The sequence below is a fragment of the Alexandromys fortis genome, unplaced genomic scaffold (assembly GCF_014885135.2).
Source record: "Alexandromys fortis isolate MF-2015 unplaced genomic scaffold, M_Fortis_MF-2015_v1.1 scaffold_94, whole genome shotgun sequence".
Classification (NCBI taxonomy): domain Eukaryota; kingdom Metazoa; phylum Chordata; class Mammalia; order Rodentia; family Cricetidae; genus Alexandromys; species Alexandromys fortis.
This window is the reverse complement of record NW_026067979.1, coordinates 3,755,563-3,779,573: the sequence shown is the minus strand read 5'-3', so window position 1 is coordinate 3,779,573 and position 24,011 is coordinate 3,755,563. Positions and strand designations below refer to the sequence as shown.

At 44.1% G+C, this 24,011-nt stretch overlaps 1 long non-coding RNA gene across 1 annotated transcript in view; it reads right to left on the bottom strand.

Moving 5' to 3' along the window:
- Window positions 1-22,656, bottom strand: part of LOC126511090 (uncharacterized) — a 28,319-nt gene extending 5,663 nt beyond the window's left edge. Inside the window, exon 1 of the long non-coding RNA XR_007594604.1 lies at window positions 21,687-22,656. This is a non-coding gene — a long non-coding RNA (uncharacterized lncRNA). The remainder of the gene's footprint in view (window positions 1-21,686) is intronic.
- Window positions 22,657-24,011: the final 1,355 nt, after the last annotated feature.

Below are 24,011 nucleotides of genomic sequence, written 5' to 3'. Positions count from 1 at the left end.
TTTTGACATTAAAGCCAAAGTTCCATCCTGCTTCTACCCTGGTGCTTATTGCTGACCTCATTCCGTAGAAGGAAGACGAGAAACAAGGCAAAGGAGCAGCCTTCAGCATTTTCAGATGCAGAGAATGATGGACAAGTGGAAAAAACAGTAGGGCTGCTCTTTTCCTTAAGATTTATTATTTATTATTCCAGAGAGTGTGCATGTGTGCCTGCCTGCACGCATGTGTGCCTGCATGCACGTGTGCACACGCCGTGTGTGTGTGTGTGTGTGTGTGTGTGTGTGTGTGTGTGTGTGATTGCCACATATCAAGGGCTCTCATGGAGACCAGAAGAGTGCATCAGATCCCTTAGAGCTAGGATTACAGATAGTTATAAGCTACTATGCATGGGTACTGCAAACCAAAGTCAAGTCCTCAGCAAGACTAGTATGTGCTCTTAATCTCTGAGCCACCTCTGCAGCCACAAGTGGGACTGTTCTGAAAGAAAACTAGTTTTTTATGGCTAATGTTTGCCTCTGGCTAGGACTAGCCTGATAGATTCTTGTCCAGCCTGCTCAGTCAGACACTCCCGGGTTTCCTCTCTTCTAGTTTTCAAAAGGTAAGAAATCAATCCCCTGCCAATTCTGTTTCCTTTGAATTCAAAGCACGTATGTTGAAAAGGAATTACAGATGCAAGATGAGCCCTGTGGACTCCAGAGGGGTTGGAATGGATGAGGGGGCTTGGTAAATGGCTGTTATTTGGGTATGAGCTGTTGCCTCACCATTTACATAAATTTGGAATCTGTGCTCAGATGGGCACGCCTATGAATTGTTCGTGAATCGGAAATAAAATGGAAATGATGGTAAGAAATGAAGTAACTGTGTTCACATTTAAACACATTCATTACATAGGGAAACACAGTGGATATTAAGAAAGAAAACTTGACCTTGAAATCAGCATCTAAATACTTGCTATGTGATAGATCCCAGCTATTCACCTTCTGCCTCTTGGCTTAACTCTTATTGATGCGTAGTTTTTGTTTGGCCCAAACATGATACCTCCCATCTGTCTTCTCTCTCGACCTCATTTAAACAGCTTTATCTCCTTGGCACTGTTGAACATTAGCCCAAGTTTAGAAATATTGGGGTTCATAGGAACTTCTGCCTAGACCAGATCCTAGAAGAAACCAGTGTTCCCAAGAATCCTATTAAAGTTACTCTCTGGGAAATTAGATAATATTCTCTGCCTTTTGGGCATTTCTAAAACCCAAGAGGGTAATCTGAGGTCCTATATAATTAAGCCCTCAGGAGTCAGAGTGGAGGGGAGATAAATACTCTCCTACTTGTGGGGAAACATTACTCTGGATCCTACTCCAGCCTGTCCCAGACTCCAGGAACTTAGGCCTAGAGACTGGGGTCAGACAATGCTTCCTCCTTGGACCAATGGCAAATTATGGGCATCAGGGTAGAGATTTTGGAGTCATGTAGGTTCAATGGATGAATCCCAGGTCTGCCATCCTCTCTTCAGGAAGGAATTGTTCCCTCTAAATTTGGCGGTAAATATTCACCTGGAGGACATGACACAGTGAAGTCGGCAGTTTCATCAGGATGGGGTCCTAAACTCGATGCCTAAGGAAGGAGTTGGTTGGGGGTACTTTTCAAACCCCTTAACACTCAGAAGACTGAAGGAGGAGGATTATAGCAAGTTCAAGGCTAACCTGTGTGTATTTGTCAGGGTTCTCTAGAGAAACAGAACTTATAGGATGAACATACATATACGGGAGGATTTATTACAATGACTCACAGACTGTGGTCCAACTAGTTCAACAATGACTGTCTGCCCAGTAGTTGCTGAGTCCATGGGACTGTATGTCTCAGCTGGTCTTCAGTGTGTACCAGAAACCCTAAGAAGCACGCTCTAATGCCAGTGAAGTGGAAGACAGATGTATTTCCAACAACGGTGTCTTAGAAGCCAGTACCTACAGAGCAGGACTCCAGAAAAAGGAGAGGAGTTTAGAGAAACGCAGAAGAAAGGCTACACAGACTGCTTGCTAAGGGCTGGGCAGGGCCGCAGCACAGTGAGCTTCTGGCAGCCACAAGGCCGCAAAGTGGAGCATCTTACCTGTTGGGTGCTTCTTCGCCTGAGTTCCTAAAGAGGAAAAGGGAAAGAGACATCTGGTGGAAGGTGAGGGAAGGCAGCAGGGACAATGGCAAGAAATGATCAGTCACCTGGAGAAAATAAAGCCTGTTGTCTGTGAGCTCAAATTAGCCACTTGAATGCAGTCAGAATGCTTTAGAACCCAGGGCGTGGAAGTAATTGGGAGATGGATTTTGCATTTTGTCACACAATACAATTAAGAGGTAGAATCCAGGCAACATCTGAAGCCTATTAAGGGACCTCAATGGAAGATGGCCATGCTCGCCAGCTTGGGATGAGGTAGAAGTTCTTGTATTGCTCTCCTGGGGAAAATGTGACTAGACTACACAGGCCACTCACAAGGTGACAGCAGGCCTCCAAGAGGAGCCTGCCCTGCCTGTTCCCTAGTCACTCTGGAGCGCTTCAAATACATCATCATCGTGGCCCCTGTCGCCTCTGACAGCAAATATGATTTCAGTGTCAGGGAGCTGACAGAAAGTAGGGCGTAATTTACAGCCACATTCAGCCGGCCGGAGAACACACCTGGTTCCCAGAGGCATGGGATAGAGACGCACACCTAAGCACAGAATTTTGTTGGCCAGCTGAAAGGGGTGAAATTCCTCACAGGGGTAATCAACACTTCCTACAGAGGGAAATGGCCGATGTGAACGAAAATATTCAGTATGGCGAGGATTTCTAAAGTACGCTTTGAGAATCTGGACTGGCAGTAAATTCTACCATGAGGGAGAGATACCTAGAGAGGAACTGCTCACTGGGGTGAAATTCTTTGCCCTCTACTAGGGGAAAGGTGTACTCAACTTCAACTGTGTACCTTGAAGAGTCTTTTAGACGTGACATCATGGGCTGCCTCTGTGGCTTTAGAAAGGGCACGGTTTGAAAGTGCTGAATTCTTGTAATGACTGAAGTTGGTGGGAGGATAGGGAGGTTTGGGAGTGACGCAGTTCTAACACAAATACCTAAAATGAACCAAAGGCAAGGCATTCAGAAATGTGAGCTGTTTAGTGTGGGTAGATGGTTTTAAAGGATGCTCATTGCCTTCCTGGGAGCTCCGGGAAGCAACTACTGAGCGAGGAAACCTGGAATCGAGTCTGGTTTGTTTTCAGCGTCTGTGTAAGCACCATTCCGTGTAGGGCAATCACGAAGCACAGCCAGGACCCGAGCCAGCCAATCTGCTCAGCTTTGGGTCTTGGTGTTATCACTTAGTATCCCTCTTTATGGTCTGGGGCCAGTCCTCTGATCATGCAAACAGGGCCTTGGTTTTCTGTGATGTTGAAAGCAGGTAAAAAGTATACAGAGGCACAGAATGAAGGGAGACGACATGTGTGGAAGGGCATGGTGGCCAGCGCATGGTTACAGTTCAGTGGGCAGCAGGCTATGTGAGATACGGGGGTTAGTTCAGCAAGATGACTGAGCACCTTGTATGCACAGGTACAAAGGCTCACACAGGGGCAAAGCTGATGGCCAGGGAGGACAAACGATGCAGGATGAAGAGAGGGAAGGTTCTGGAGAGTGACCGCTGAATTATGTGCCCCAGAGAGGAAATGACAGAAAAGGAAAAGTTCAGATCAGGGAAGCTAGGCTGATGGCCCTATCTCCCCATCTGTGGAAGGGAACACGAATGGCCACCTCTGTCATTTTCTCTTTGACTTCCTAGCTCCATTGAGGTGCAGGCTTTCAACAGACACTCATTCAAGTGTACATGCACTTAGGAATGGGAGATGGGCGTTTGTATGGAAAATGTAGTGGAGAGCAAAATCTTATCTTTCCTGAGAATCTTTCCTTTGCCAAAGGGCCACTTCTAAGCCTGACAGAGCTTGGGAATGTAGGAAGGTAAAAAACCCAACTGCAGCCTGTGCCATTGCTGGACCTTCTGAGGAGTCTTCAAATACAGGTTTAGCCATCAGGAGCCTGACCTTATTGTTGAAATGAGTCTTCCTATTTGTTTGTTGTCCAATAAATCTTCCATACCTGTTTATATGGGTCTGGGAGGGACAAGGGACACAGGATTTGTTTGTAACTAAAACACAGATACAGGTTGCTCTTACTGTCTCATCCATTTAGACCTTGGCCAAACATTTATTGGTGGGTATTATAGGCAAGATCGTATCCTCAGAAATTCATACACTCAAATATTAAGCAACAGGAAGTATCCCATAATATGACTACATTTGGAGATAGGACCTTTAAAGTGATCGTTAAATGAATGAGGCCATTTAGCTAATCCCTAATTCAATAAGACTGCAGTCCTTAAAAGACGAGATCAGAATGGATGTGTACAGAGTGGAGATGACATGAAGACACGGGGATGGGATTGCCTCATCTCACAAGCCAGAGAGAGAGACCTAAGAAGATACCAGCCCTGCTGACAGCTTGCTCTCTGGCTGCAGAATTCCACGACAATATGAAAATTCATGTCTGGTGTTTAAGCTGAATAGACCTTGGTACTTTGTTGTAGCTGCTCTTACACAGTACTATGTTGGGTTACTGTGCACCAGGTACATGGTTCAGCGTTGGACACATGAGGCTGAGGAAGATACCTTGCCCACCTCAGAGAGTTCACAATCTACTGAGGGGTTGAGTACTTGCAAACATAGTGTGATAGAGAGCTATGAGACTTTGAGCATTGGAGTAGTGAACGGCGTGGAAGCTCTTGCTCAAACAAGTCAAAGCTGACGCTGCAGCATGACTTAGCTCATTCCTCAGCACCACAAGTTTTGTGTTGGTCAATCTTCAATCGATAGATCGCATCTGTTTGTGTGTTCGCTAGATTGCTGACTCGCCAACTTGTACTTTGGGATAGTAAATAAGCCCTAAATTCATGGGGCTGCGATAAATTTTTGGGGTGTGGGGGGTATATGGATGTGATTGCATATTCTATATGTGTATGTATACGTACATGTATACATGAAGGCCAAAGATTGATGAGAGGTGTCTTCCTTAATTACTGTCTACCTTAAGGTTTGAGATGAGACCTCTCAATAAACCTGGAGCCTGCCAATTTAGCTAGGATACCTGGCCAGAGAGTCTTGAGGCCCCACCTGTCTCCACCTTCTCGGTGCTAGGGTTAAAAGACATGCTACCATGCTCATCTTTTGCATATGGGTTCTATATGGGATCAAATTGAGATTACATGCTTATGTGGCAAGCACTTTACAAACTGAACTATTTTCCCAGCCCCAGGATCCCTGTTTTTTGATAAGTACTAGGTAATGTTGCAGGCCACACTTGGAGGCCTTTCACCCAGCAGATGAGAGCATTCAGGCTGTAAAAGGTGTACTGATTTTCTCAAGGTCCCAGCACTGTCTACAGAAAGTCCAGCAGACCTCTGTCATCTGAGCAAAGCAGTGATTACTTTTAACTCAGGATGGTCAGTTTGGAGCCCCATAGGACTGCCCACTTCCAGAAGCCTCATTCTAGACCTCGGTCTCTCTTACGAAATGCACAGACTAAGACAGAAATTCTAACATGGAGCATGATTCCTTTCCGTAAACACTAGAACCATTCCAAACCCTTACATTTATTCTTCTGTTTCAATCGTTTTTGCTTCTTTTCCTTTCTGTCTTCTGCCCATAATGAAATACGTTGTAAGTGCAGCTGTTGGGGTAGACTGAGCTAACACAAATAGTCAAATAGCTAAATAGGTTTCAAACTTCAAATAAAACGCAAACTGAAATTTTGACCCAAGTGAACATTCTATGTAATTAATGCTTATATTTCTGCCCACCTCCATTTATAGCCAGTCAGTACATTAGCTTTATCTCAGAAGGATAAAGGACAAAATGGATTTATACATATCCATTTAAGGTTAAGGAAATAATCTTTTCAGGACTATCAGAGAAATCCAAGTGAGAGGTGACTTCCCCTCATGGGCTTGAACTTGGGAAGACTTTCAACATAATGGTTGACATATAAAAGACATTTATAATAATTACTTGGGGACTAATGACAGTTCAGACAATAAGAAGCCTAGTTCCAAACTTCCTTGATCAGCAGTGTTTGCTGTGACTAAGAGCCAGGTAGACGGCGGGCATTGACTTTGCCTAACCTTTGACTTGTAATAAAGATGCAATAAAGTAATTGGTTAAAATAGAGACATGCCTGATAAAGAATGTTTGCTTTTTCAAGTAACTGGCTAAACTAGGAGCACAACTGATAAATGAGTTTCTGAGGAGTAGAAGGCCAGGGTGTGCTAATTACTGGGGGTTCTGGTTCCTACACGGGTTTGCTGCTTTTCCTCTTTGAAGAGAAAAGAAGCAACGGGAAGGTTCCGTGGTGGTAGCTGTCACTACACAAGAAAAGCTGGTTGCCAACACGCGGCAACATATCTTGAAATATGTTTACTTCCAGCAATATAGAGAATGTGGAATTCTACTCCACATTTACACACAGACCTGTGGTTATCATCAGGAAACTGATACACCTATGACCATCTTTGCAGAGAAGAGGAAGGCAAACACAAGAAAGGGAGACTTTCTAAATCCTCGCCTCTCTGAATTCTCTACAGTCTATACCAGAAGGGGAGGGGGAGACCGGGAGGCACATGGACCTGTGACTGTCTCCATCCAACTTACTTCCCTAAGAATTTGTTCTGCATTAAATTCCTTTTACCAAGTGCCATTTTTTTTAATTGAAAATTTATTTCTTTACTTAAGTGTCTGAAGGATGACATTTAGGACAATTATGAACAGGTCAGAATGGATCATATATCACAATCATAATAAGAATGACACGGAAAAGGGCATCGAGACTAACCACACATTAGTCGCTCGCTTTTTGTGTCCCCTCCAATAACAGCTAATGGAGTTGGACGGCAGCCATGTTGATTCTGGGCACTGGATAAAATACCCTCCCTGCCCCCCACAATCCCATGACCTGATGGGCCCTCAGCAGTTCTTATCTTGCCCCAGTAACTAAAACTTCAATTCCAGTTCCTGGAGTTCCAATCTTTTCCTGCTGGGATAAGCTATCTCATAATAAGAACGCTGACACCCCCAACAGACTCGGAGAGCGAGCGTTACAGCCTGTGAAGCAATCCTTGGAACCTCGCTCTCACTGCAAAAGAGCGATCCTTTGTAGAACTCAGCAAAAGCCCAGGGGAAATTACCTGTTGTGGTGTAGCTGGCCTTGGCGACTGAGCCTGAGAGCGTCAGGTAATCACTGCAGGAGGAGGAAGGTTTCCCCATCTCTCGCCAGCCAGTCAGGACTTGGGGCACCCTTCTATGGGTGTGACACCTCTGGAAACACCAGGGCAAACTTTTTTTTAAAATAATTCTTTTATTTGTTTGAAATTATAATGTGATTACATCATGTCTCCCTTCCGTTCTCTCCTTTCAGATTCTCTATACCCCTCATTGCCCTCTTTAAAATTCAGGGCCTCTTTTTTCAGTAATCGGAGTGGTTTTCTTATGTGGAAATTAGTTACCTTAATGGTCACCAACAGCTCGTATTGGACTTAAGCCTTGCTCAACAAAAGGAAAATCATGGCAAATGTTTAAATGCCTGACACTTTGAAGGCTGACGATGCAGTGTGTCACTTTCCTGACAGTGAAAACCAGATCTCTTTATTTAAAAGACTTGCCTATTATATGATATGAACTCATTTCAATTAGCCAGAATCCACCTAGTTACAGTCTTTGATGCCAGGATATTCCTTACATCGATAAAAAAAAAAAGTTTCATCTGCTCGTCATTTATTTTAGGTCAGGAATGTTTACAGTCTACTCTTTCGGCAAGATTCACGTGCTCGGTCACTTTTCAAAAGTACAGATCACTATCCAAAGTGCACGGTTACTAGACTCCAGTACAAGGTCACTAGCCACAGTTGCCACTGTACAATAAACACATCCCAAGCTTGTTTATGTTGAGTTGACATCCTTTGATCAACATCCCCCAAATTTTACTTATTTTATTAACCACTCTCCTCCTCTCTTCTTCTGAGTTCAAGTCTTGGATTCCACACATGAATCCATTACACACTGTCTTTTTTATGCCTGGCTATTGCCCTGAATTCAGAATTCAATTCCCCTGGGTTCATAGATACTGCTGCAGATGACAGATATCCCTTTCTGAACTCCAAATAGTATTCCATGCTTGACAGTTCTACAGACATAACACTGGGAACTCTTAGGCTGACTCCTTGTATCTTGCCTACTGCAAATGCTCCACTGCAGATATCTTGTGTATACATTTGGTTTTTCTTCCTTTGGATATAGACTCAGTGGTGGAATTTCTATTCTATGTGGCAATACTATTTGGGTATTTTTTTTAGTCTCTTATCTTTTATATATTCTAATTAAAATGTAATTGCACCTCTCTCCTCTTTCCCTGTCCTCTCTCCAGCCCTTCCAAAATCCCTCCCTTCATCTTTCAACTCCTTCCATGTACCCCCCAACTCTCATATTGATAGCCTCTTCTTCCCCAATTATCATTGTTGCACGTGGCATGTGTATACAAATACATAAATATGATCGGCCTACCCCATTTTTGTTGTTTGTGTGTATGTGGTTCAGGGCTGACCCGTTTGTGTAGGAACCAACTGGGAGCTCATCTCTGGGAGAGGTTACGTCTCCATCTCTCCGCAGACATCAGCTGCCTGTAGTTCCTTATCTAGGCCATGACCCTGGGAGGGTTTCTACTTCTGCCTTTGCTTGTCTACTGATATTGCCATTGTTCAGATCTTGCAACCCAGATTTTCACAGCAGACTTCCTGGTTTCCTGACTCTAATAATCTTTCCACCCCCTATTCCATGGTGCTCCCTGAACCATAGATTCAAGATCTGTGATATAGATGTTTCCACTGGGATTGGGCTCCCCACAAGCTGGTCTCTGCATTTAAATTACCATACCTAATTAGAATCTTTAGCTAACTAGATATCACCCATAAATAAGAAAATGTAGAGTTTATAATAGTTTATAATTACCACGTGCCCAGTACATTGAAGCCACACAACTATTTGGGGCAGGTTTTATTATTCTCCCAGTATTACAAATTGGGCTCAGAGAAGTCACTGTGTCTGTGCCTGTGTGACTGGAGGCTTAGCCTAAAAACAAAACTGCTTAGGTTCTAAATGTGGCTCCTTGGTCAAGATTTAATTCTGGCCACAGGCTAGACTTTTCCAAGTCTAGAGAAGGCTTAGAGGCCCAGGAAACTTTAAATACTTCAAGTGTTCTTATGAATGGGTGTCCTCAATGTGTACTACACTTATCACTGGTTCTGTGCATTCCTAGCATGTGGCACCCAGTCGGCTTCATCTATCTGCTCCACGTCTGATGGAGGAAGGTAATTGGTTAATTATAATAAACCAACTGCTTGGCCTCATAGCTTAGAACATAGGTGGGTGGAATAAACAGAATAGGATGCTGGGCGGAAGAGGAAGTGAGGTCAGACTCTGCTCTGCTCCTGGACAGACCCGACAGCTCTGCTCTCTGGAGCAGAGACGCCATGCTCAGCTCTCCCCTACAGCCCTACACAGGATGGACGGAGGCTAGAATCTTCCCCGTAAGCGCACCTTGGGGTGCTTACACACATCATTAGAAATGGGCTAGTCCAGGTGCAAGAATTAGCCTGTAAGGGCTAGAGTTCATGGGCCAAGCAGTTCTTAAATGAATACAATTTGTGTGTTGTTATTTCGGGCATGAGCTAGCAAGCGGCCGGGATGTTGGGGACGTAGCCCCGCCGCTCCTATTTCAACACACGTCCAGAGTCACTTCTAGAATAATATTCCCACTTTCAGACAGTCAGCACAGGATGTATGTAATGGACACTGAGAACTCCAGACATCCTTTCCAGCCCCTGGAGTCGTTTGAACTTAGTGCTGTAACCAAGCTGGCCTGAAAGTCTCAACAATTACTTTAATAGAATCCAGAGGATTACAACGGGATTCTGTTGTAATTCATATTCTATGACTAATTTCAAAATTTTTAGTTTTAGTTTTACATTATGTGACCCTGTGTGTGTGTGTGTGTATGTGAGTACGTGCACATGAACCAGGTGTCTACCGAGGCCAGAAGTAGGGGTCACAGGCGTGGAACTAGAGTTGTGGGCATTCCTCCCCCCTGATGTGGATGCTTGGTACCAAACCCTGCTCCTCTGTAAAAGCAGTATGTGTTCTCTGAACTTCCAAGCCTCCTCTCTGGTCCCAACCCACCACTAATATTAGAAGAGGTGATCTGACCACTATGGAGCCATTCAGTACATCACCAGATCCTAAAGGACAGATGGAGCTACTCATCACGAGTGAAAATAACTGAAGCCAAAGGGAGCATTGGTCCAGTTGTCCTGTGAGAGGAAGCTGAATCCTTCTCTACTTCATCTGATGGTCCCACTTTAAAGCCCACTTTCCATGGCCATGAATGAGCAGATAATGTAATATCACAAGGCAATCCTACCATATCTGCTGAGAATTCACTATGAATGGAACTGGTTTCAGTTCTACACCTGAGCTCTCCCACTTGCCCCTCATGATAACCTCTGAGGCACCAGAAGTTTAAGTGACTCAAATTTACTTACTGAAGAAAGATTTGGGCTCAAGGAGATGGACTGCAAGCCTAGGATGAAATTCCCTCTTTCATAAATGAAAACAGACTTGATCAACTGAGAGATGAGCAAGCTGCCGTTCATGACCCTTGTACTGTAAAATGGAGCACCCTAATGTGTGTGTTCCCACCAAATTTGTATGTTGAAATCCCAGCCCCCAGTGAGGTGGTTTCAGGAGACTAGGCTTTTGGGGAAGTAGTTGAGGTTGGGATAAATCAAACTCAACTTTTACAGGTGGCATTTTAGTTAAGTATGCATTTTCCAAATACAAATCTGTGTAGCTGGCTATGACCCAAAGGTAAGAAGTACATTAGAGAGGTGTTCTGTAACCAAATGATTGTCTCTATGGGGGTTGCAAATAAATACTGTCCCCATTAGGTGATAAAGCTAAAGTTACAGCAATCATGATCTTGACTCACACTTAAATATTTTAAATTTTTTTATCAGTTCTTTAGGGATTTCATATAATGTATCTTCATCATATTAACTCCTCTCCCAACAACTCCCAGATCCTCCACTCCCTCCCCTACCCACACAACTTGTGTCCTTCTCCTTTTCCTTCTTTGTCGTCATCTTATTCTAAAGCCTGCTGAGTCTAACATATGCTGCCCATATACTCTTGCCTATGTAACTATCCACTGGAACTTGGGTAACTTACAGGTTCACCTCCTTAAAGATAAATAAATCTCTTTTTCTCCCAGTAGCTATAAAATGCCAGTAGTTCCTCAGCTAAGGGGCAGGACTTGGTGCCTAGTTCCACTCTCCAAGCCAGGATAACATCTGGCTTGATCTTATGCAGATCTTCTGGCATGCTGTCACAGCCATTTTGAGTGCCTATGTGCAGCTGCCTTGTTGTTTCCAGAAAACGCTATTTCCTTGTTGTAATTTACAGCCCCCCGCCCCCTCCCACACACACACCATGATCCTGGAGCCTTAGTAGGAGGGGTGTGATGTAGGCAGCCCATCTAGGGCTTTCCACAGTTTTCCTCCTGCTCACTGCACCTTGACCCCCTGTGGCTCCCGTGCTAATTGCCATCTTTTGCAGGAGGCTTTCTGATGAGGGCTGAGAGATGCACCCATCAATGCCTTTTTAAAAATAGATATTTCCAAGTTTATGAACTTGAGAATGTATATTTTTGTTGTTTTCTCTATGATCCATTTTTTCTCAAAATGCCATCGTACCACATTCCTTATTTCTTCCCCCAAATTCCCAGTTCAAAAGTGAAGTTGAAGACAGGGGTCTTACACATGGCCCCTGCATGAGTCTAACTCGAGTTGAAATGAAACCACAGCTTGCATCTGCCAGGCCTCTCTGCTTTGCTCTACATCGCAGAATTACCAGCTTTGTGGATACGGTTTACTGAATTAAATTGACCTCACACGGAATTGCCCGGCTCTAGCACCAACCGGGGCATGAAGAGTACATTAGGAGGGGTTCTTGTCCATACCTGGGTTAGGTTCACCCAGACGGTATCAGACCTCAGGATGGAACAGCCCCAGCTGTAAAACGTTTAACCCAACCATTCGAAATCATGCCCTTCTGCCGCGGCTTGGAGTTGGTAGGGCTTTTAACAGCTCAGCTGTTCCATTGACCTATTTATTTCTGGGGTTTGGCTCCTTTGGTAGTAAGGGAAGGAACAGTGTCTCGGCATCCTGGGGTGTTCAGACCGAATCCTTCCTGACAAAGAAGCAGTAATGAAGCAATTCCATTTACTGTTCATCTGCTCCTGGGCGCAGGGAATCAGTGACAGCCCGCAAGAAACAGGACTGCTTCCTCTTTCTGTGCCCCTGAATCTGAGACTGGTCTCCTAGGGATTCTCCGGGCTCTCAATGAGCCCTGGGAGAGTTTGCAGAAGTCCCCTGGAATGCAGAAATGGGTGGGGAGGCCACAGTTAAGGCTCAACTTTTAGTGCAAACATCAAGATATTTGGAGTCCAAAGTGCTACCCCGCCCCAACAGTTGCTCCGGTAGCAGCAATTGTGCCAGGTGTCGGGTACCCGCCTATCTAGGTCAGGCTGAGCTGGGGTAGGGCAGCCGTGGGGGCAGGAGGACAGTGTATATCCTCTCCCCAGCAGAGCTGCTGTGTGTTTTTAATAAACAGTGGAGTGACCACGTATCTGAACATGGATTCAGAGGGAAAAGTGAAGCGGGGGCAGGCACCCCTCCTCTTGCCCCTATCACGTGCAGTGAGCTGATTTGGAATAATAGCTTGCCTTTAAGTATTATGGGACGGTACCATACTGAGACATTTAGAGAAAGTGAAAGAATGGCATCCCACCATCACTCTGACACAACCCACCCTGACCAGGGCCCTACCTATGGGAAGAAATTTCTCAGATAAACTGAGCCATGCACAATTAACGTTCTGAGCCTCAGCTTCTGTAAGAAATACACATTCCGAGGCTGTGCCTCCAAACGTCGTCGCTCATCTTTTTCCATTTTAATGAGCCCAGGAACCACACTGTTCACATCGCCATATATTTGTGGCAGATGACCCCGAGGAGGGAGAGCCAGAGTTCAGAAAGCAAGGGTCCCCAACTTTCCCAGCTTTCGTTCCTCCCTTGCTACCTCCTTCAAAACCATCTCTCATGCTTATTTCTTTCAACCTAAGACAAACTAGGCACCATTAATTTATTAGGAGTCATTGACTGATTGATTCAGGAAAGTTAATCTCTCTCATGGAAATGGGCTTGACCTCTGCAGTTCAGCTATTGGTAGCTGGATCCTGGGGAACTTATAGTGCACAGCCTGTATCAACAAGCTGAATGCAGACAGTGCCATGTTTTCCTTGCATCCTGAGCATATGAATCTGATCAGGTCTGTCCTCACAGCTTCCAAGGTCCTTGAGGGAAGAAGAAAGTATAAACTCGCTTGCTTGGTAGCTGAACCTGGGGACACTGGCATGTAGCTGAACCCAGGGACACTGGCATGTAGCTGAACCTGTGGACATTGGCATGTAGCTGATCCTGTCGACACTGGCACATTGGCATCTAAGAATTTGAATGAGGGGGCTGAGGCTCTGGCCCAGTTAATTAAGTGATTGCCACACACAAGCAAACGGGACCTGAATTCAGTCCCCAGAATCCTCATGAAAAACCCGGTTATTGGAACCTATGCTTGTAATCCTAGCACTGGGGAAGTAGAGACGGCAGCTCACTGGAGCTTGCTGGCTAGCCAGTCTAGATGAAGAGGTGAAAGCCAGACCAATGAGAAATCCTATCTTAACAAGTAAGCAAATAAATAAATAAACAAACAAACAAGGTGAGCGGCATCCTGAGGAATGATGTCAAAGGTTGAACTCTGACCTCCATACACAGGTACCATCCACCACACGCATACACATATGTACACACATACAAAAAATTTAAATTTAGACCATAAAGAAAGGAATCAAAAAAGATGGTACATATAAGCCCTTTCCATATTTGTATTCCCTGATTCCAGGGTCATTTAAAACATGCATAAAAAACTCCCAAGGCATCAGGATTTGGGGATTTGATTCAGAACCAATAACAAGGGTTCCAAAGCTGGTCAACAACAGAAAAATCAAGAGTAACCAACAGACAGCACATATTATCTGAAGCAATTATCGTGTATCTTCTGTTTCATCAGAGACCCAGCCATCCGAAGTAAGGCTTCAAAGGGAATTTTAGATTGTTTTGTTTAGATGTTCATGTTTACATGAAATCAGAGAGACGAATTGTTATCATATCTCTGAATTGTTATCATATCTCTATATCCTTGCTACTACAAATTAGCAGATGCCCTTCTCTCCAAATATCCAAGGCTTTTCTTACAGAGTCAAAATTGATCAAAGGTTACAACAATTGAAAAACAAAAGAAAGGGAGAGAGAGAATTCTCCAGTTGCCCAGTTGCTAAGCAACCCTATCTGTCCTGGTAACTGGGTCCCAGGGTCTTCCCTTTCACCTGCTGGTTTTGACTCCATCTATAATATATACCAGCCTGTTTATTTTCCTGTAAATGTCCCGCAAACAGAAAGCAATGCAGCCCTTTCTCTGAAATTATTCATGTGCTAAAACCTTTTATCCACATGGCTGGTGTGACTGACAGAATAACACCAGCGAGCTTCCCAAATTAGTTCTTGTTCTGGTATTGTACTCCTGGGCTTTTTTTCTTTAATAAAAGAAAAAAAAGCTACAGTTTTATTTAAGCTTTCTATAGTCTGGCATTATGGCTTCTTGGTACCAGTGATTAAGATGTCATGTCTATTCCAGGCACTTCTTTTTTTTTCTTTTCCAAGTTGCTGTCGATTTCTAGAAAATCATACCCTTTGAACGATCCCCCCACCCCATTAAAAACTTTCAGCTTGCCTTTAGAGCTAATCTCACAAGACAATTAGAATGAGTTGTTTGTATGTTCTGGAACCTTCCTGGAAATCCAAATGCAATGTGGCTATGACTTGTCATGGGAGCCAAAGAGGGTGACCCTTTTGGGTTCTTACGCCATCTCTGTCCTCTGCTTCCCTGACGCCATCACCCCTTTCCAGGTGACCAGGTGGTCACTGGTTTTAGCTTTACCAACAGTTTGCAGGTTGTCCATCTCACTCTCACTGGCCCCCAGAAACCCAGAATCTTGGTTAGTTTTCTCTTCTCCTCTCACTTCATCTCATGTCATTGCTACTCTGCTACTGGAAGGAATTATTTATAACCCTGAGTTCCAGGGCTTTGCCTGTCAAGTGAGAGACAGAAGTCTCTACCCGCCCTCAGATTTCCAGACCTTAGCAGAAGCTCAAAAAAGGAAATAGAATGAAAGACTTTCAATAGAATGAAAGTCTTCTCTTCTTTCTTACTAACTTTTCCTCTCTTTCAACTCAGAAGTTTCTACTTCCTTCTCTGGGTAAACATGGCATGGGAGTGGGATAGGAGGAGACACTGCTAAGCCCACAACCAAAACTCCCTTGGGAAGTTTAAAATTAAAGGAGATTTATTATGGAACAAGAAAACAATGACTATAGTTAAGAAATTTTCAGAATGACAATGGCCTTCCACAAAAATATCCCTTTCCTTCTCACAAGGCCATCTGTGTGCTGAGTCCCTCTAGAAGCAGACAAAGCAAGAATACACAGCATATGTAATATGAATAGCAATATCTTTACATTTACTACACCTTTGGGTAAGACAGACAATGCCCATCCAGGTGCCTCTGCAGTGCAGGTCAAAGTCTTGCTTATCTTGCTGTCAGCTTGTAATAGTCATTAAAACTCTTGAAATTGGCTCTTAATTGATTGTACTCATCAAGGCTGGCATAGCACTGTTCAAAGCCTACCCCCAAGTGACTTAAGCTAAAGGAGAGATGCGCTAACTTGCATAATGGAGACTTGTGGGAGTTTCAGGCACAACCAAGACAGCCAGGGACATAGTTACAGCTCCATTTCTCCACTTGTCAGTTCTTCCTGTCCTGTCTGCTTGTTATACTGTTCACTGCTGTTGCTGATCACTCCAAGTTGACCCCTTACTGAGCAATCTGAGCAGAAATCGGTTGAAGTACACACATCCCGTCAGAAAAGCCCTTGGTTCTCATTGGCTTAGCCTGAGGCATATTCCAAACTCTACTGCATCTTAGTGGTCAGAGATGTGGATGTCTGAAACAAAATGACTAGGTACTGCTCAAGGAGTAGTTCTGTGGCCAGACGAGAAGGGATGCTCTGGGCAACTAACAGTAACACCCAACCTTGGAAAACCCCTAGTGTTCTGTCAAGCCTTTACTTCAACACCTTCTGTTCTAAAGCTCTAATAATAAAACTCATGTTATTTCCTTTGGAAGCTTTCCCACATCTGATATTTATCAAATATTTATTAGATGTTACCATGTTCCAGGTGCTCATTGGGTTTTGAAAGCAGTTGTGAGCAAACAGGTTCTTGTTTAAGGGTACTTCCATTTATCACAGGCACTTCCTTCCTCTAAGCCCTGCCTTCTGCAGTGTCTTCAGCCCCATTTCCTCCTCTGCTCTACCAATCTGCAGTTCCAGCCTTAGAAGATGGCCACGCCTCATGTCTGTCTCCAGTTCTTTCCATGCAGTTCCGTGTGACATCATTAGTCCAGGTCAGGTCGTCCCTTCCCACCCGCTCCACCTTCCACCCGTCTCATCCTCTGCGTCTTGATGGCGCTTCTCCAGATTGCCTCTCTGAAGTAGCTGTTCCTTCCTCTGCACTCCTGCAGTACTGCAGGTTCCACCCAGAGTTCGCACACCTTCTATCAGGTCCAGTGTTCTCATCACTGCAAGCCTGCTTTCTCTAAGGAATCCCTGGATAACATCATGTCTCTTTAGCCCCTCTGCCAAGCTCAAGCAGATAGTGAATATCTGCTAAATATACAATAAAACAAGAAAGACTTCTTAGAAATGTTTAAAGGTATCTCGGTGGTATGTGCCATCACTGAGCTCCCTCTCATCTTGGTCCCTGACTGGTGCTGAGTCAGCAGTTTGGTAGGTGACGAATTAGATTACATCACTGAGCTTCTCTGCTGAAGCAAATGCAAGGGTCATCATCACCATCCTCTTGCAATCATGCTGTGTCACAATGAGGCAAGGTTCCTTCTGTTGTCCCAGAATCTTGATGAGTATCCAAAGCTGAGGGGGAAATGCTAAAATAATGAGCATTCCACGGAGGGCTGAGAGGCTCTATTTTAAAACCCAGCCCTCCCACCTTCACGTCTATGGAAAGAAGTATTGCCCTAGATGAAGGGGTCAGCATCTGAGATGGCGGGCTTTCTACGTTACTCAGGAAGGAAGGAAAATTCCATGTTTCACCTCCTAAGACTTCCTCAGAAGAATTTGAGGCGTCTTCAGGAAATGGGAATGTCTTTACATAACAGTGATGTGGAAACACTCTGGAAAGTCTCCTGGAAATAAGTCTCCCCAGGCAATCCCACACAAGCATCTCCTAGATCCTCTGCTTCTGGGGCCTTTTATGAAGTTGGGCACATTTGAAGATCTAGCTTCCCTCAACACATGAGAGGCTGACCTGGACATGATATCCCTCACAGCCAACACTTAAATAGAAATGTGTATTTCAGAGGCTTCCACAAGAGCTTCTTATTTAATTCTCAAGTTAAATCTAACATATTCTAGATCAGACAATTTAGGATGGAGCACACTAATAATAGTGGGTCTAACTCCTGGGCTAGTGGATATTCTTTTTTTTAATTTATTTATTTATTTATTAAAGATTTCTGTCTCTTCCCCACCGCCGCCTCCCCTTTCCCTCCCCCTCCCCCAATCAAGTCCCCCTCCCTCATCAGCCCAAAAAGCAATCAGGGCTCTCTGCCCTGTGGGAAGTCCAAGGACCACCCACCTCCATCCAGGTCTAGCAAGTGGATATTCTGACGACAAGAATATCTACATGTGTTTTAGGGGATCTTTGTGTACTGAGATCATCTTTTTGGACTGGTATGGAAACACAGCCAGGGTACGGGCCTGAGATTGACTGGTAGAGAAACAATCAAGATTTAGAGGTTTTTTTTTGTTTTTGTTTTTGTTATTTTTTCAAACTTTGAATTTCTTTTTCTTTTAGCTTGCAAAATATCAGGTTTCCTTATGTCTTTTTCGCACATCCTTTGACTTGCTTAGCCCTTTCATCCTCCCCCTTATCTCTCCATTGGAGGAGGAGGGTAGTCCCACATTGGGCACTAATCTGTAGTGTGAGGAGGGGTCACTTGTTGGTCCTAGCTTAGACCCAAAATAATCACACAGAAATTATATTAATTAAATCACTGCTTGGTCCATTAGCTCTAGCTTCTTATTGGTTAACTCTTACATATGAATTTAACCCATTTCTATTAATCTGTGTATCACCACATGGCAGTGGCTTACTGGCAAAGTTTGGCATGTCTCTGGTGGCTCCATGGCTTCTCTTTCTCTGCATTTCTTCTCCCAGCATTCTGTCCAGTTTTCCCTGCCTACCTAAGTTCTGCCCTATCAACAGGCCAAGGCAGTTTCTTTATTCATTAGCCAATAAAAGCAACACATAGACAGAAGGACCTCCATACCACTCCACTCCCTCATCCCCACTTATACATTCCCATCCTTAGTACTCCTCCTTCACTCTTGTACCACATGGGCTCCACCATCCTCTTCAGTCATTTTCATCTCTGCTACCTTTTCAACCAAATCTGATGACTTTATAAAAATGGCATGTCTATAGGCAGGACGAGTGACCTACGCAGTCACAGTTTAGTTCTAAGAAGCATCTACTTCGTTCTAGGCATAAGACTGAGCCCGTGGCATTCACTGTCTCTTATTCTCTTCAATCCTGAGCAGTACAGATCCCAATTTATCATTCATAAATGAAAATAAATGGTTATTCACAGAGGTTAAGCAACATTCCCAAAAGCTCTTGGGAAGGTGGTGGTAGAGCTTCCAACATGAGACCATGAAAACTCTACTTTAAAGCCCAACATTGAGCATGCTGTGATCACAGAGAACTGCTTGTTGAGCAGTTGTAATTCCTCCCCGTGAGCCACTCTTAACCTTGCATTGTTCTCTGCAGAAGGTTTGCTTTTCAGTTAATAAAGTGAGAAGTAACATAGCACACACAGAAAGATTCATGGCGTGGCGACCATGGCAGGTCCCCTGACTGCTGGGTGGGAGATCATGTGATCAGGAGAGAGACAGAGAGATAGACCATGCAGAGAGAGCTTGGGTATAGAGTTTATTTAATGGGGGAGGGGATTATGAAGTGAAGAGATAAATAGAGTGGGGGAAGTGAGGTGGCAATAGTTACCTCTTCAGAAGAGGGGCAGACTAAGAGAGAGCACAGACAAGGAGATATCAACTTGCCTGGGTGGGGGGAAATTTGGGATGGGCAAAGCTTGTCTCTTAAAGGGACAGGGTACCCAGGTAACAGGGAAGGTGAGCAAAATGGTAACACACACAACTCACAGTGATAAGGGTCTTGAGAGGGTGGGATGTGATGTAGGGAAGAAGGTTGACAGAAAACGTTGAGACTTGGCCAAAAGTGAATAATACCAGAGGATGGGACCACGATGGTTGGATGGATATGGGATGTATGTAAACACGGGATGCGGCAGAAGGACATCTTGGAAGAGGCTGATGCTAGGAGCTTCCACTGGCTCAAGTTTGCCTTGAGACAGTTTTCTTCCCAAAAGTCAACCTTTGGAAAAACTTGAATCTGTAGCTTCCGTGTGCTCTTTTGCCTTCTAAATGGCTTTCATAGTGCCAGCTCAGGAAGAAAAGGAATCCTCTTCCCCAATGGGACCCTATTATAAGTGTTCCCAAAGAAAGCTTTGGATGGTTTTCAAGCATCAATTAGTTGAAACAGTCGTTATACCCATATACAACCCTATTCCACATCATCTTTTATGTGGCATCAAATATTTTTCCATTTCTTTTATTGAGAAAGCCTCCAACCATAGAGAATCCTAATTAATTTCAGACAAAAATTATTTTTCTTACATTTTGATGCTTCCAGCATATGATTAAAAGGAGCAATTTTCAAACAGGCAGCATCAAACCTCACTTGTGATATTGGTTGGCTCTGCTAAGTAGCTTTCAGATGTGCTGTTCACATGGTGTTTGATGATGCTATTAATTCGTGATAGAATCCTACAGAATGTAAGTTCTATTTCTGACTAATCTGTGTCTCCATGAAAAGGGAAGGACTCCAGGGCCTCTCTGGATCAGATGCTTACCTCTTCTGCAATAGAGCTCATGACCTATTGTTTTACATACTTTTTTGCAAACCATCCTGGGACCATCCTTTTTACAGGAACATGCTTTCTCCCCCCCAACTAGTGTAGAGGGTATAGTCCCCTTCAGAGTGAGGCCTGACTTTTTCCTAACTCTGTAGGCTGAACTCTCTTGATCAAAAAGCTACTGGCTCGGGGATAAGAGATGCCTCAGTATAGGTAGAGAGTTTGCTGTGTAAACATGAAGATTTGAGTTTCAGTTTCAGAACCCGTGTAAAAGTTGGGTGGATAGTACACCTGTAATCTCGATATTCCTTTGGCAATAAGGGAGGTAGAAACAGGAGCATCCCCTGCAGCTAATGGACGCTAATCAGCAGCAAACAATGAAGAGAACCTGCCTCCAATAAGGTGGGAAGTGAGAACCAATATCTATTTGGTCTCTGATCACAGGCATGCACACCCCACCAACACAATGCTCATAGAGTTTTCTAGAGTATAGTATCAATTAATTAGCTCAAATAGAAAAAGAAAGGTTATTTAATTTTACAGTGGATTGCATGTATTTTACAGACTCTGTGGGGGACTGACACTACAAATGGAAAGCCATCTGACCCTGAGAAGGGAGCGTTTACAATCTGTCTGTGAACTAACCCTGAGTGTCGTTGATCCATCCATCCCATGAAATCTGAAGACTGATCACGCCTACATCTGCATTTTCTGTTTCTTGGGGGCAGAAATCCTACAGTCAATTTTAGATGGTACTTTGCACCAATTATTTCATGTCTGTTCATATGCATGTGTGTGTATATGTGTGTGTATGTGTTCATGTGTGTGCATGCACATACGGATGGCAGAAGAAATCCCCAACTGTCATTCTTCAGGTGCCGATAGTTTACAGATCCCTAAGTAAGACAGGCTGAGTGACCCTCAAGCCCCAGGGATCTACCTGTTTTCACCTCCAGAGCTTTGGGTATATAAGCATGCATCACCACGACTGGCCTTTTTAATGCAGGTTCTGAAACTCAAACTCAGACACACACACACCCATTTGTGAGACCGGCACTTTATCAACTGAGCAGCGACCCCAGTCCTATACCAATGATTTTTAAGTCAGAATTTTGATTGTAGTATTTGTTACTAGACCCCATGTCCCCGAGGCAGGAAAAGACCCTCCCCCAAAATAGATATATTGCTTTAATTTCCCCGTCTCTTGATGACACTATCTTCTTCTTGGAGTCGAAGAGAATTTGGGTTTAAAAAGCACAGATAATTTATTTTTTCTACACCAGTACTATGTCCATGATCTACAGAGAAGGCAAGCAGAAGCCAAAGAGCACGAGTGACTTACCGAATGCACTTGGTATAAACCCACGCTCTCCTCTGCTCCGATCGGCATATCTGTCCTCAGTACACATCATCATGTGTCTCTGACAAGTTTCACTGTGTTCTAGTGGCCTGACAGAAAGGAGAAAGGCCTCAGAGACTTGAAATTACCCAGTGCGTTCCCTCTGGAGAAGCTCTATGCATCCCGAGCTATAAATATTGAGTCCTCCGGGGATTCTTCTCAGAGCTGAAGGACAGCTAATGAAGTTTCTGTCCTGGGCTGACTTTGACCTGGAAGAAAAAGAGTTTGAACTCTCAGGCCCATCAAAACGAGAAGCTTTTCCTTCCCCTGATCGTGATGCGGCAATAGTGTTCTCCAAGCAAACCTTTGAGAGGAATTTATAGAGGCATGAGTAGCGGCTTATGGTCACCATGGAAACCCCCCAAATGTCCCCCAAAGTTATGAGCACTTTCAGCTTCTCCAATGAAGAGTTTGCCCCTGAACCTGCCAGTTTTTCTAACCCTGCCCCAGCACTCAGAGCCATTTGTCCATAGTTCGATCATCTTGGTTTCTTTGTGCCCTTCACTATGGATATGACCCATTTTCCAACCATCTTAGTCAAGAATGACATTTCTTTTCTAACTCCGCCCCTTGTGGTCAGTTGCCCACTGTCACCTGCCATCCTATCAGTGAGTCCCACCCAGAAAGTTTGAAGCACAGTTTTAGTTTCTGTGGCACCTGGCAGACATAACTCCTCAAAGTGCCTTCCTCTCCAAGGCTGCTTCCACTTCTTAGATCTTTGTTTAAAGATTTCAGATAAAGAAAAGGGAAGGGTGGCTGGGTAAAGTGACACTGCTCATGTCCTTTGGGCCAATAGCTCCTCATCTTTGCTGCCTTTTCTGCCCCCTAAAGCTTCGTACTCTGCCCAGTCATCTGTCACCATCACACTAATTGACACAGGATTCCTTAAGGTCATACCTCAAGTGCTTTAGCTAACCTCCCTGCCCACGTTTTTCTACAGCATTTGACACATTTGACAACTCCCTCCCACCCTCATGTCACACAACGACCCCCCCCACACCCACGCCCACACTTCTTGGAAATTCTCTCTTCCTGCCTTCTGTAGATTTCTCTGAAACCCTTCTACTACCCCTGTCTTATTCAGTCGGAGCTATTCACACCTCTCCTCTTATAATTCTCTGAAACATATGTAGAACCACACTGTGGTCCTCTCTTCAGGCCCACCCTTCTATTGCTTGAATACCACTTCTCATTCCCCCGGATTGGGATCCAGGAATCCTCTGAGCCCTTCCTAGTCTAAACCCACACGTGCAGCTGGTCTCCAGGTGCTCCTGATTCTTTCTTCCAAATATCCCGCAGGCTTATACCACCCCTTTGTTGCCACTCTATTCTCTCTTTTCTAGTGCCTTGGCTCATCACTGAAGAACGAACCTCCTTAGCACACTCACTGAACCTCAACAACAGAGACTCTCACTTCCTGTGAGAAACCAAAGTTCTTTTCTTATACTATTAACCCTAACCATGCTGGTCCCATCTGCTAATTTCTTCCCGAATTAGAGTCCGAATTATTTTCTGTAGTCAAATTCTACCTGTCATGTTTCTACCCTAATGCAAATGAATGTATGTTGCTCACCCTGACTACTTACAGACGGACATTACTTCCCTCCTCATCGGCAACTCCACTCCAACTTTCTACATTCATTCCACAGGGACCTCATCAAGCTTCCTTTCCTTCCTTGTGGTGCTTAGTGACATGTGACCACCACTATTTTAGCTCTAATTCTTCTTACTTTCATTGCTGGCAGTTCCACATTAAAACATGGTGCTAATTATTTTATTAAGGGCATAGCTATAAATGCAATATATATATAATACATGCACATATATGTAATATACATGCACACACACACATGATGTATTTTGAACATACCACCAAACTGGGCATTACTAATGCTGGAAAATGTATTTGAAGATTGATTTTAATGATCTGTATTAATGGCAAGAAGTACCTCCTGTACTTCTGTTTTATTTTGGATTTTTGTTTTCTATTTTGGTTTTGTTCTACAGTATCATACTATGTCGCCCAGGCAATCCTCAAACTTGTCATCCTCCTGCCTTAGCCTCCCAAGTGCTACAACTATAAGTGTGGGCCACACTATCTAATCTTCCAGTCTTTAACACAAATGATTAATGGGGTATGCTAACCTAAAGGAACAGAACGGATATAGTGAACGTATATTTGCTTATTATCAAACGTGGCTCTATTAGAATGACTTTGAGACTGTGGTCCAACAATGACTGTCTCCCAGTGGAAAGGTAGTTGTTCAG